At 40.1% G+C, this 12819-nt stretch overlaps 1 protein-coding gene across 1 annotated transcript in view; it reads left to right on the top strand.

Annotated features, from left to right (window-relative positions):
- Positions 1-5072: 5072 nt before the first annotated feature.
- Positions 5073-12819, top strand: part of SHANK2 (SH3 and multiple ankyrin repeat domains 2) — a 344135-nt gene continuing 336388 nt past the window's right edge. The window contains exon 1 of the mRNA XM_042868615.1: positions 5073-5116. The gene's annotated coding sequence lies outside the window, so the exon portion shown is untranslated. The remainder of the gene's footprint in view (positions 5117-12819) is intronic.

Genomic DNA, 12819 nt, shown 5'->3' with positions numbered 1-12819 from the left:
AGAGGCAGATGTTGGTATTATGGTAGTAGAGGCTGAACCTTCCTGACAGTATTGCATTGCATTTTGTTGCTGTCAGACCAATGGCAACAGGGGAACATTCTGACACAAAGGAATCTGACATGGAAGTGTGGTGTATCATTTAATTTCTTTGTGCGGAAAAAATGGCAACCACTGACATTCACTGATACTTGCTAAGCTTTTATGGAGACCAAACAGTGGATATAAGCATAGTGAGGCAATGGGTGGTGGGTTTCAGCAGTGGTGACAGCAATGTCAATGACAAGTTACGTTTTGGATGGCTATGAACAACAGTCACACCATGGAATGAAGAGTTTCCCGATTAACTCATCTGTGCAAATCAGCAGATTACAACTAGGGAACCATGTACATAGCTGAATATTATCTTCAGTGCATTGGAAACAATGATGGCAACATTGGACTATCTCAAAGTTTGTGTCAGGTGAGTCCCATGAGTGCTCAAATAGGAAGAAAAAACACTATATACAGGTTTGTCAGGACCTCTTGAACTAATATGAAGCTGAAGATGATTGTTTCCTGGATCACATCCTGGATCACTACCACGAGCTGGAGTTATATTGGCAGTCCATAGAGTAACATGTGAATTGCTCATCAAAAAAATCCCTCTGGGTGCCCAGCCAGTGCTGGTAGTAAATTAGAAGAGGAATTCAGCACAACGGGAGAAATTTGAGTTGTCTTTTTCTGTGCTACTTCACATGGTTTTGGAACAGTAAAGCCCTTCACTACTTCTGGACTTCTTTTTGGTTGCATAGAGCTGCCATTCAGACTGCATGAGTGAAAAGAATGTTAAAACATACCAGGCCACATTGGAAGAGTATTCACCCAGGAAATATCCAAGTTTATCCCCAAATAACCCGAACATCCAAGAGTATCCATATTTGCATCCTTTATCACTAAGAAAATTGTGAGAAAGGACCAAACAGTAGCTTTTTGTTGTTGTTGTAGTATTTTTTTTATTTTATTTTTTTAATAAAGTTGTTATGGCAGCAATCTGTCATCGGCACCGTGAGTTTAGTGTCCAGATGTCAGTTTGTTTATTTTTTTGTTCTTGTGTAACTCCTATACTTTACTTTGCTGTACTGTAGAATGAGAGCTATAGCAGTTCCCATTGTAATCTTAGTTTTAATATCATCTACACAGTGTCCTCTGACTATTTTGCTATTGAAGACAATTACATCATGTTAGCCCTTTGCATAATATGATTTAAGATGGTCAGATTTCTTTCTTTAATTAGTAATAACTGTAAAAGTGTGAAGTAGCTTTTTAAAATAAGTTCAGTTTTAATTTTGATTTTGAAGAAATGAACAGTGACATTCTCTTTTCACTCAAGTCTGTAGCAAACATTTCACTGACTTCAAGGAACCATTATACTATCCAATGTACGTGTGCACAGAAATATTACATTGCCTGAATTGATCACCTGCTGGGCTGTGTTTCAGATAACAGCTGTGACTGATAGGGGGAAAAGAAAAAGAGATGTTAAGAGCTGAGAAATATAGCCGAAAATAATCCATTCCCTGTTTTGGAAATGTTACTTTTAACAGGTCCTATGGAAGCTATGGCTTCTTTCAGGCTTCTGCCTTCTCTTTACCGAAGTCCACTTCTTTTAGTAAACAATGAATGGATTTAGGACCTACCACTGCATTCAAAGCAGTTGCTGTAAATCATTATGTTCAAAAACACTAGGATGTTGTGCTGGCTCCAAGGATTCATTCACACATACCACACTGCAGCCAAAGGTATCCTGAAAAGAGCCTTAGGAGAATACCTTAGTAAACACTGTGATCAGTTTTTTAAATTTATTCTGTCAGCATCCTTGTTAGCACTTCAAAGTATACAGAATTTTACTTTGAAGTAAAAAAGATAAGTATTACTATAAAGATAACTGAATAAATCTATTGATTGCATGGAGAACTTACTGAACTTTTTAAACATCCACACTACAGCGAGTCGCAGCATCAAACTGTTGCTCTCTGTGGCTGATGCTTTCAATTGAAGTTCAGCTTGGAGAATTATTTGTCACTTTCAAAGACAGACCAGAGCTCCTGATGGCTGGATTTCTGTTTCATAACTCAGAAAATAGCTTGTTACAGGTGAAAATCTTCAGTCTTTCCCAGAATGTGGTGCATAAAATATTCCTCCCTCTTAAGAATTTTGACAGTTGAACCTATAGAAATAATAGACAAAGTTGTTCTGACATACATTTCAGAAGATTTCTTGTTTGAATCCGTTTGAGATGGCTATAGGAGTTTAAGTGTAATGGAAAAGAGAATTACTAGGAATTTCTTGTTTTGACTTCCTCAATTTCTATATCTTTTGCTTTCTCATTCTCTACAGTTCAGACAGAATTAGTTTTTCTTCTAGCTTGTGATTTAAGTGAAACTTAAACTGTGTAGCTAGTGGACACAGGTCCAGAGTTTGTGAAGGCAGATTTCTGATTATGTTCTGACACTGTCATATTATCTACAAATATTTATATGCTTCTTAAGATGCACAAGTAACTATTTGCAGAAAATGGGAAAAATACCATCCGATGGGTAACCTCTCTCTTTCTCTCTCTCTTTTAGTTGTTTCTTACATTTAGATTATTTCAACACAAAGTAACTTTTTTCTATCTTTACCTACTACTTTGACAAAACCTTATTACCTGTTCTGTTGTCTTAAAATGTTGCTTGAATCAAGGTATCTGCAGGACCTGGTTAGTGCTATTGTGCCATTTGCACGTGTGGGAGCTGAACTTCAGAGAGATCTTTGGGAGCAGCTGCAACTTTACCCTTTTTAACTGCTTTCTACTTACTTGAGTAAGTGTACTTTCTGTGAAACTAAGCAAAGCAATTGTGAAGGAGATTAGACTATGAAAATATTTGATGGAGAAAGTGGACGTGTATGACTTCGGTGTAACTTAGCTTTGATGTGCTTACCCATTATTTTTCATTGGTGCAAAGGTTAAATCCATTAACTGGTGGTCTTCCAGTGTGGCTGACAAGGCATGATGAGCTCAGGCTAGCAAAACCACAAAGTACTTGATCTCTGAATGTATGACTTTTATTGTCAGCAGCAAAAGTGACTTGACTTTCATGTGTTCGCTCTACATGTGAGGAAATGAACATAAATTAGTAGCTACAGTCATTTCCTCTGGGTAAATCTATCTATCTGATCTTAAATACTAGAATGCTGAAAGGCTAATGGCTTGACTGGCTGACATGATGAACATCTACAGCTGTTTGTGAAGACAAAGGCAGGTCTCGCGTGCTCGCTGTCTTTGAAAATCAGGTCACATCACCAGCAATGTCTTTATAAAGAATCCTCTTGATTTTAGGAATATTTACATAAACTTACACCAGGACAACAGCCTGATGTATCTCTTCAACATCTGAGTTTCTAAAAATTGAAAAGGTTGAGCTTGTTTGTCTTCCAGGAAGCATTAGATGATAGGTGGAGTGTTTTTATCCCCAATTCTTGAATGTGTCAGTGTTTTGCATTTACACCTAAAGAAGCAGTATGTAGACCTTACAGTAATTTGTAGGAAATGAACACACATTTGAGGTTTTATAATTCACATGTGCTAACTTCCCTTGCCAGAATTGCAGTTTGGGAATAAAACAAACTCAACAGTTCATGCCTGAGTGATTATGATTTTTCTGTGTCACAGGATATTTGTAAACCTTTTACACAGCATGGTCTTTTTAATTTTGTGTTTGTTTTTTTTTGTCTGTTAGGAAAATTTTTCACATCAGTATTGTCATATTACTGGATAATCTTACTAGAAAAGGAAAGCAAAATAATTTAATTAAAAGACTTTGAGATGTCACTTCATGTTCAGCAATTAACAGAAAAAGAATGGTTAAGATTAGAAAGCTTTAGACATCTTACAATGTGAATATCCATGGCAAACTCTTTGGATGTTGAACCAGATATATTTTGTTTATATATTGTTTTAAGTGAGCAACTTAGCTAAATATTGATGTTTTATGAGTTACATTTTTGTAGTATGTAGCACAAGGACAAACCCATAAACAAACATGATACTTGCATGTGGAGAAAAGAAATTTTGAAATGATTTGTCTCTCTGGTAATTGTAAATCAGGAGTTGTCAGGGGACTGACAAGTTCAAGGCTCTTCCCTAGGTCTGGTAAAGGCTTCTTTGCTGTGGATTCTTAGGGTAGAATTCTGGCAACTTGCTCAGATCCCAGAGTTCTGTAGAGGCTTGGGAACAAAGTGACAGATGTAGTCCCACATCTTGGCCCAACTCATGAGCCACCACTTTTTGTTGGTAACATTCTCCAGCTAGATAGGACTTTACACATGCCTAAAGCAGCATGTGTTAGCAAAGATAAGTAGCTCATGCTCTCTATGCATCATTTCCTATTGCAGAATACTTTGAGCATATCTGTGAAAACAACCAATCCTAATAACCTGCCATCTGGACTCCAGAAATTTAATGGTTTCTGACTTTAAACTAGCTTCAATCCGCTTGCTGAGCTGCGTGTGTGCCTGTTACTGGTTGGAAAATCTCCAGGCTAGAGCATCCTACCTGAGAGAGAGGATCACTTCAAATATACATATCTTAGCCAAATTGGAACACAATACATGTGCAACTTGAACAATCATGCTGTGTTTGACCTCTTATTTCATATGGCATTTATAAACCTATCCCATGTCTTCCCATTGGGTCTCAGTGTTTATACAGCTTAACAATACAGACCTGACTCCAATGACAGCTCACACCTATTTTCTCAACCTCTTGTAGGTTAACTTTAGAAACAATTCTCTCAAGATTGTCAGATAATCAAAAAGCAACCAACTTAGCAAATTTTAGAAAATTACTACTCAGTAATGGCGATATACATTGTATGGTAACTGTTGAGTCACAGCCTGAACCACTGATTGAGCACCTGGGGAAAAAACGGTCAGCCCTGGGAGCACAGGTGAAGGCAATTCAGCCGTGTGAGAGGAAGGAGTGGAGCCTGGCTGCACCTCTCTTAGACCTCATATAAAGGGGCTGACTGCCACTGGGGAAGAATCTCTGGTTGGAAGTTTATCCCTTGTGGAGTTTCCTTGTGAGCTTAGATGAGGGGTGAGTACTTTCCCTTTTTGTAACACCTTTCCATTGTGTCAGACTCTTTGTGATCCCATCTCCTGTATCACCATTCCATCATGTTGATCTTTCTGATTGTTATGTACGTGCATCTAACAACAAATTGATTACTATGAATATCTGACTGGCTTATCTTAATGTATGACTAGTTATATTAGACATTATTTTTCCTCTCAGCTGAGATTTGTAACCATGTACAAATTCCTCAACCACTGCACTGAAAAGCAAAGTTGAAACTACTGATGCTAACAGCAGATAATGTTCTTGCTCAGTGGCTTGCTACCATCTACTATGGCCTGTCTTGGGAAGGAATGATTGTCCCCAGGCAGTAAAACAAGAAAAAAAGAGAGGGAAAAAAAATTCTATGTGCTCTGGGTTTCTATAATATGGCAGTAATCACACAATATTCACATATATTTCAGTTTCTAAAACTGATTTACAGTTTACACGAAGTTGAGAAGGAATAGAATCTAAGCTTACCTCCACCTGGTAGCATTAACCACAGTTCAGAAACTTCAGGCTTATGTAAGAGGGAGCACAATTTAGAGTTAACAAGGATTCATGAAGTCTCCATTCATATTGACTAATTCATGCCTTTAAGAAAGATTCCTAACTTTTTTTTTTTTTTACATCAGTGGATCAGTACGGATGATGAAATTTCACAGAAAGGCACTGAAGATAAGTTAATATTTATGAACTTTGTAAGTTCTGTGTAAATAATAACAAAAACCTGCCATTTAATTCTCTTTGAGGTGCTCGTTAGTGACTGCTAAATTTGTAAACTTTGCACAGTTTACAAACTGGAGATTATATTCCGGTGTTATAAAGACTACTAGCTAGCATTTCTTTCCCTTTATGAACAAATATCTCATTTGGCAGGTTCAAATAAAGGCAGAGGGTTTATGCAGTTTCACAGCAGAAAGCCTTCCCGGTTTTGCTATTCTGATAATCTCTCTTACCAAAACAAACAACAACAACAAAAAAAGGTAGTGAATTCTTATTTTAAAGGGTGTGGTCCTAGTTTAAATATTCAACTCTGACAAAAATCTTGTCCTTTGGAGCAGCTGCCAAACTTAGCGAATGGGTATTCTGGCTCTGAATGGTTAAATGTAGCATAGTCCTGATTCTGAGGAGTACGTTTTGAGACAGAAAACTGTAACAAGAAAAACTGTTAGTAAATATCCCTGTCGGCATGAAAAGCAGAACATCTGCTGAAGTCACGAGTGGTTTGTTGCCTGAGTTAGCAGCAGGACAGCTGCTAACTGATTAGCTGTGGCTTGATAAGAGAACAGGAGCAAAGTAGATAGAAATGCTTGTCATTTGAAGTTGTTTGAAATCAGGCTAAAGCATTAAAACCTAGATAGCAATTTTTTAAAAGGCTTTTTATTTTGAGAAACTGCTGTAATGACTTTAGACTATTAATGCATCTCCAAACTGAAATACATGTGGATGAAAGCAAGACTTCATCTGATGTTCCCCAGAGTACTGAAGTAAGCATTTGTCTATTCCTACCCAGAAAAACACATAGTGCATGCAAAATACTGAGCACATGTTCCAAAATTAAGTTTAAGCATAGACTTAGGGTTTCCCACATATGCTGAGATTAGCTGGAATATGGCACTTGCATTACTTTAAGTCTGTTTTGTGGGTCTGATCTGCAGAGCTGTGACACCAGCCTGAACTTTGGGCCACATGCTGAAAACAGTCCTTGCCTGCTTTTTTTCCTAAACTCAGCTTGTGTGAGGATCTCTCTGATTTAAAGTAGATGTGGCAATTCAAACACCTGTGAACCTCAAATATCCTCCTATTAGGCCAGGTGTAATGGTGAATTAAGTATGGATTCCAACACAATTAACTTTGGCTGACTTTCGTGTTAATTCTTAAAACAAGACTTACTAACATGTGGAAACAGGAATAACCTTATGCAGCTGTTGGACTGTTTTCCTTGATACTCTGCACTTCAGCCTGGAGGAGGAGTTTTGGCTATGAGAGCCACTATGATAAACTGACCGCTTGCTGATGTTGTTTTTCCTGCTAGGTCTGTAGGAAAAGTGCTTCTCTTCTCTGAAAAGAAATCAGTGTTGGACAGTATGTAATGTGTGTGTGTGTGTGTGTATATATATACATATATATATATATGTACTTGCAGGTGTGTTCAATAAATGCTCATACAGCAGTTAAATCTTGTAGCCAGAATGTCACTGTAATATGATATGTGTTGCCTTCCCAATTGGCATGGAAGAGATGTGAAATACATGATGATGTTCTCATGGCACTGCTTGCAGATGCTCCTATCAAAGGGAATTTCATATTGTATGGGTAGAATAAAGAAAGTTTGTTAAAGCTGTCTTATTCAGTTTTGGGGGTGAGAAAAGGCAGTCTTTTTTTCCACTGGTGCTTAAACGTATTTTGCATTAGACGCTTCATGCTGGCATACTTCTTATGAGACTTAAGTTTTAAATTCCTCTGAGAGGAATACTGTAATTTTTCTAAACTATACCAGTTTACATACATATTTCATATATATGTGTGTGTGTAGGTATGGGTATAAAACCTATGCAAACAGCATATGTTTCTGAATGATGTAAGTCACACTTAAATTTCCCTAGATTTTGTGGCTAACACACATCTCTGAATATTCTCAAATCATCTGCTTTTACTTAGTCCTGTCTTCAGCAAAAGGTGTGGTAAATTACCTGAGGGCTTCAGAGCACATAAAGCAAGTTACCTGTCATACTATGCTGCTAGGAACTGAAACCTGTTTTTTTTTTTTTTTTTTTTTTTTTAAAAAAAAGTGTGTATATATATGTGTGTGTATATATATGTATGTATATATATATATATATGCACACATGTATATCTTGGGCCAGTGTACTCATATCACCAAGGGCGCATTATTAAGACGTAATCTCTCTTTTGCTTGTTGTCTCTGGTAAATTACTGCCATTGGGAAATGTGACCACCAGCAGGGTAACTAAGGCAGTAATGTTGAATGTGGTCTGGATGGTCATGGTTTTATGTAATGTTTGTAGCAGGTCAAGCACAGCAAAATTCTTAAAATAAATTATTGTGTAACTGTGTCATTACGCGTGTAACCTGAGGAAGAAATGAATTAACCATTACAATCAGAGCATGCGTATTACAGATTGCAGACTTATCAAATGAAAGAAGGAAAAAAAGCAGCCTTCAAGCAGAAAAATTAGAGGAAAGTTAGATAGCCTTTTATTTGATGCTTACTATATGAAAGCTTTTACGTGTAAAAGGTAAGAAGAGAAAATTAGGAATGATACTTTCTCTGACTCCATGCTTTGTTCCTATTCCATGATAGATAAGCAATTTCCTTATTATCATTAATATAAAAGGCCATTTATCTTAAAGTGCGAGGAACCTAATAAAGATCAACACGAAATATTTATTACTTTATTATTATTATTTTAAAAGGCACAATAATCTTCCATCAGGAGACATGTATGTGTTCTGTTTCTTTCAGATCTAACTGGTGCTTTTAAAGATTTTTATTAGGATGTAATGAAGTGCTGGCAAAATACATTCATAGTGGCAGGAAAAAGATCTGCATTAATTTAATTTTATATTGGTTTGAGTGTAATAAGCTGGCTTAGTGAGAGCAACTGACAAAATACTTCTGAACACAAGTGGGGAAATATTTACTGAAGAAGTATGAGAGCAAAGTACGAAGAAAACCCAACAGAGTGGTGAGAATGGTATATGTAGAACCATACAGGAGAGCAAAGGCTTTGAGGGCATATCTTTAAGCAAACTTGCCTAAATATTACAGAATTTTGATTTTTTTTCCATGTAAGGGATTATATGGATTTTAGTAAATGAGTAAATGTACAAAAAAATCTAAATAAGAGACCTAGAAAACTTACACAATTTGATCTTTTTAGAAAGCTTAGAAATGCTAATTTCAAGCTTTAGAAAGCTTGAAATGCAGATGGAAATGTATTTAAGAAAAAATAATGAAATACTTCACCTTTTCCTCCTCGTATGAGAAATCTGAGTTTGGAGTCTGCTGTGTTAATGCTCCAGTCCTATGTTCATTTCTGTAGTTCATCTACATGCTGGTTGTGTTTAATAGCAGGGTTTTAAAAACATTATAATAGTAATGATAAGGAAACTTGATTGAAATCATTCAATGCACTGGCACCAGAAGCCCCTTACTTATTTTGGAGTATAATTACAACAGTGAGAAGTTTGAAAGTTCTTGAAACTTCCTCTGTCATGAGCAGGGAATATGGGTTTCATCCCACCTAGCCATATCAGGCTGCCACATAGTGGTTCTGCATGTTTATATCATCAATGGGAAAATGTAGGCAATTGCAGGCAGCAGCTCCTGCCCTGCAGCTCAGGTGGTGTCCACACCAACAAAGCCCAACCATGGAGATCAGATGGTGCTTTCTGCACTCAGTAGCCCAGACTGCTGCAGCAAGCTGTTGGATTTCCACAAGTTACTGACCACCATAACAGGTGGTAGAGTCACCATCCCTGGAGTTGTTCAAGGAGCATATAGGTATTGTACTGAGGGATGTGGTTTAGTGGGAAATACTGGTGATAGGTGGATGGTTGGACTAGTTGACCTTGGAGGTCTTTTCCAATCTTGGTGATTCTATGGTTTTATGATTTTATGAAATCAACAGTCCAGTATGCATGAGATAGTTCCCAGAAACTGCAAAGTTGTGTCATTTCTCTTAAATCCAAGGACTTGCCCTCACTGTGCTTTCTTTCATATGTTTTTGGAAGGGTAAAATGTTACAGAAAAAGTTACTTAATATCTTGTCACAATTGTGAATTGTTTCACAAAAAACGTTTTTCAGGGAAGAGTTTATAGTTTGGAGCCGCTGCTTTGTCCCAGATTTCTTAGTTCTTACTCAGTTGAAGCTCCTGAAGGTCATCATAATTCTTTTTGTTAATAGAAGAAGCCTAAAAATTTGTCGATAGGTGAAGATTTAGCGGGACTTAACAAGTCAAAATTTTAGGCATTGCAGTTAAGTTTATAATATATATATTATAAAGAGGATTGATTCACTTTTATGGTTCTCTGTTAAATCCATCTGTATATATAAAATACCTGAAGCATCCTTAAATTCCTCTTGCGTTTCAGACAAGACAAAGACATACATGGGGCTCAATTCAATCATACTTCAAGGCTTTTTGCTTGAAATTTCTGGACATGGTATGCTTTAATTACATGTCAGTATGAATAGAGCTACAGAAGGGCCCTCTTCAGACAGAGCAACTGTCAGCTACTGCCACTGCCATAAGTAATTTTCATTTGCACTCTTTGTGTATTGGTTGTTGGATACAATATGGGACTTTGAATTGCAGCATAAAAGCAGTTCTCACCTCTTTCCCCCATGTCACTGTTGGTAAGTTTTAATTGTAAAAGATGCAGTAGATGGAGTTTTTCCTCTCAGCACTGCTGTCCTATTTTTCTGTGATATCCCCTGGGGATCTAAGATGAGTTTAAGTCAGTCCATTTTTTTCTCGACTGACAGAACAAATGTTCAGACGCTTTAAAATTTAAAGAGAAAAATACAGAGATGGGTGGACCAGTTCAGAAGAGGTAGAAAATTCCGATGCAAATTAACAACCTTCTTTTTTTGCTTGCTTGATTGCTTCTGTGTTGTTTTTGTTTGCTTTTAATTTTCTCTGATGATGTTTTATGTTCTGGGAGCTCAGCATTCTCAGTTGCCTCTGCTGCATCTGAAGAGGAAATCTGTGGCACTAAGGACCTGCAACCAGCAGAGAGAATTCAGTGATGTGAACTTTGCCAGGAACTGCACCTATGTGCAGAAGACTCTTTGCACGAAAATTATTTTTGTGACACAGCTTAATGCTCATTAATATTTATGAGGTAACATAGCTGTTCTGCATGGATTGAAGAAAATTCCCAGTTTCAAGGATGTTTGTTTCTTGCTTAAAAAGAACCATGTGAGAGCTACTGTGGTGAAAAGTTTTGCAGTTGGGAAAGCAGGGCAGAAAGTACAAAACGGAGTTGCTAAAAATATTTCAATATATTATCTGTTTCTATGCATATTTTCTGTTGTTCTATTTACGTATGTTACTCTGGAAGTAATGCCTCCTATTTATTTCCATGTAAGCCGCAACAGATACGAAGAGTGCAACAACATTATTTAATAGAGCACGTTCTCAGCTACTAAATGTTACTTTCTTATATAGTCACCACTATTAGCTATGCATTTTGGTCAGCAATGAACAAAAGCCTGTGTGCTGCACTTGTGACCATCTGCACCAGTGGAGATGTTGCACTGTCACTGCTGAACTGTACCTCACTGTGCTCGCACCCACTGGTTGGTCTCCATAAACATTCAGTGAATGTCAGTGGGTGCTGTGGAGAAATTCAGTGCCATGCCTTTGCTTCATGCTCACTTCTATGTCAGACGCCATTTTATCAGGGCTGCCCCTCTGCTACCGTCTTTCACGCGGCAACAAAAGGTAATGGAACACTGGTGGGAACGTTCAACCTCTGCTGCCATACCACCTCCATCTGAGGGTGTGAGCCAGAATCATAAAATAGGAGGCGTTACTTTTGGAGCAGCACTCGTTCTTCAGAACAGTTTAACAGAGAAGCAACACGGTGAGTCATCTTTGTGGCGACGCGGTGCTGTGGTTGGCTCCCCCAAGTGCTCTCAGATCCATACACTTGCTTGGATTGTCTTAATTTGCACTGAGTGGCGTTACAGATCCAGAATGGGGTGACAGAAGCGCTCCGAAGCAAAGCCTTGCTAGAAGGGCGCTGCGCGAAGCAGCGGCCCTGGCTTTGCTGCACCCACCGAGGGCTCAGCCTCTGGTTCTCGCGCCCCCGGGTCGCTCCAGGCTCGCGTTAGAGGACACCATCTCTGGGAGCTTATCGGGCTCGCCCCGGGCCATGGCACGCTGTGGGGCGGTGGACCGCGCGCGTGGCCGGACCTGCGCCGCGTGCAGGTGGGTAACGGCGCGAGGATGGGGAGCGATGCCGGCAGCACCCCGCTCTGCTAAAGCTTCCCTCAGCTGAGCGCTGCGCCCACCCGCGCCCGGATCCTTTCACGGGCAGAGCCTGACGCCTTCCGTTCCTCGAGGAAAACGAAGCGTCCGGGGCACGGCACCGCGCCGTGGGGGGACCCGAGCAGGCGGGCGCCGACTTCGAGCGGCGCGGGGGGGCCCGGCGGCGAGGCGGGCGCTGCCATGCGGCGGGGGGGCGGCTCCGCGTCCCGGCCTCCGCCCAGCCCGGCCGGCAGCGAGGCGTGAGGAGAGCGCCGCCGCCGAACCCTGCCGCCCCGTCGTCCGCCACAGGTAGGCACGGGGGGGTGCGGGCGTTACCTGCCCGGCCCCGAGCGCACGGAGGCATATGTGTGTGTGTATCGAGGGGGAAGCGAGCACCTCGACTTTTGCGGAGGAATTTCTTGTGCGGGAGGCGGGTCTTGGGGGACTGCAGGTGAGGCGGAGGGGGAGGATGTCGCGGCTTGGGATGGAGGGGCCGGGGGTGCTGGGACGGAGGGCTGAGAAGCGGTGGGCAGGGGGCCGCGAGTATAGGATAGCTGCGTTGCCGCCACCCTGCCAGCGAGAGGCGGAGGAGCCGCAGGTGGAGGTGCTTCCTAAGGGCTCCGCCGGGCAGAGAAAGACGTGGGGTGTAGTTGCTCTGCTCCGCACACCTGTGTCCT

Source organism: Lagopus leucura, unplaced genomic scaffold (genome assembly GCF_019238085.1).
Source record: "Lagopus leucura isolate 7727_CA_CO unplaced genomic scaffold, USGS_WTPT01 Super-Scaffold_1, whole genome shotgun sequence".
Classification (NCBI taxonomy): domain Eukaryota; kingdom Metazoa; phylum Chordata; class Aves; order Galliformes; family Phasianidae; genus Lagopus; species Lagopus leucura.
Note: the sequence above shows the minus strand (reverse complement) of the source record. Positions and strands in the feature narration are given on the sequence as shown.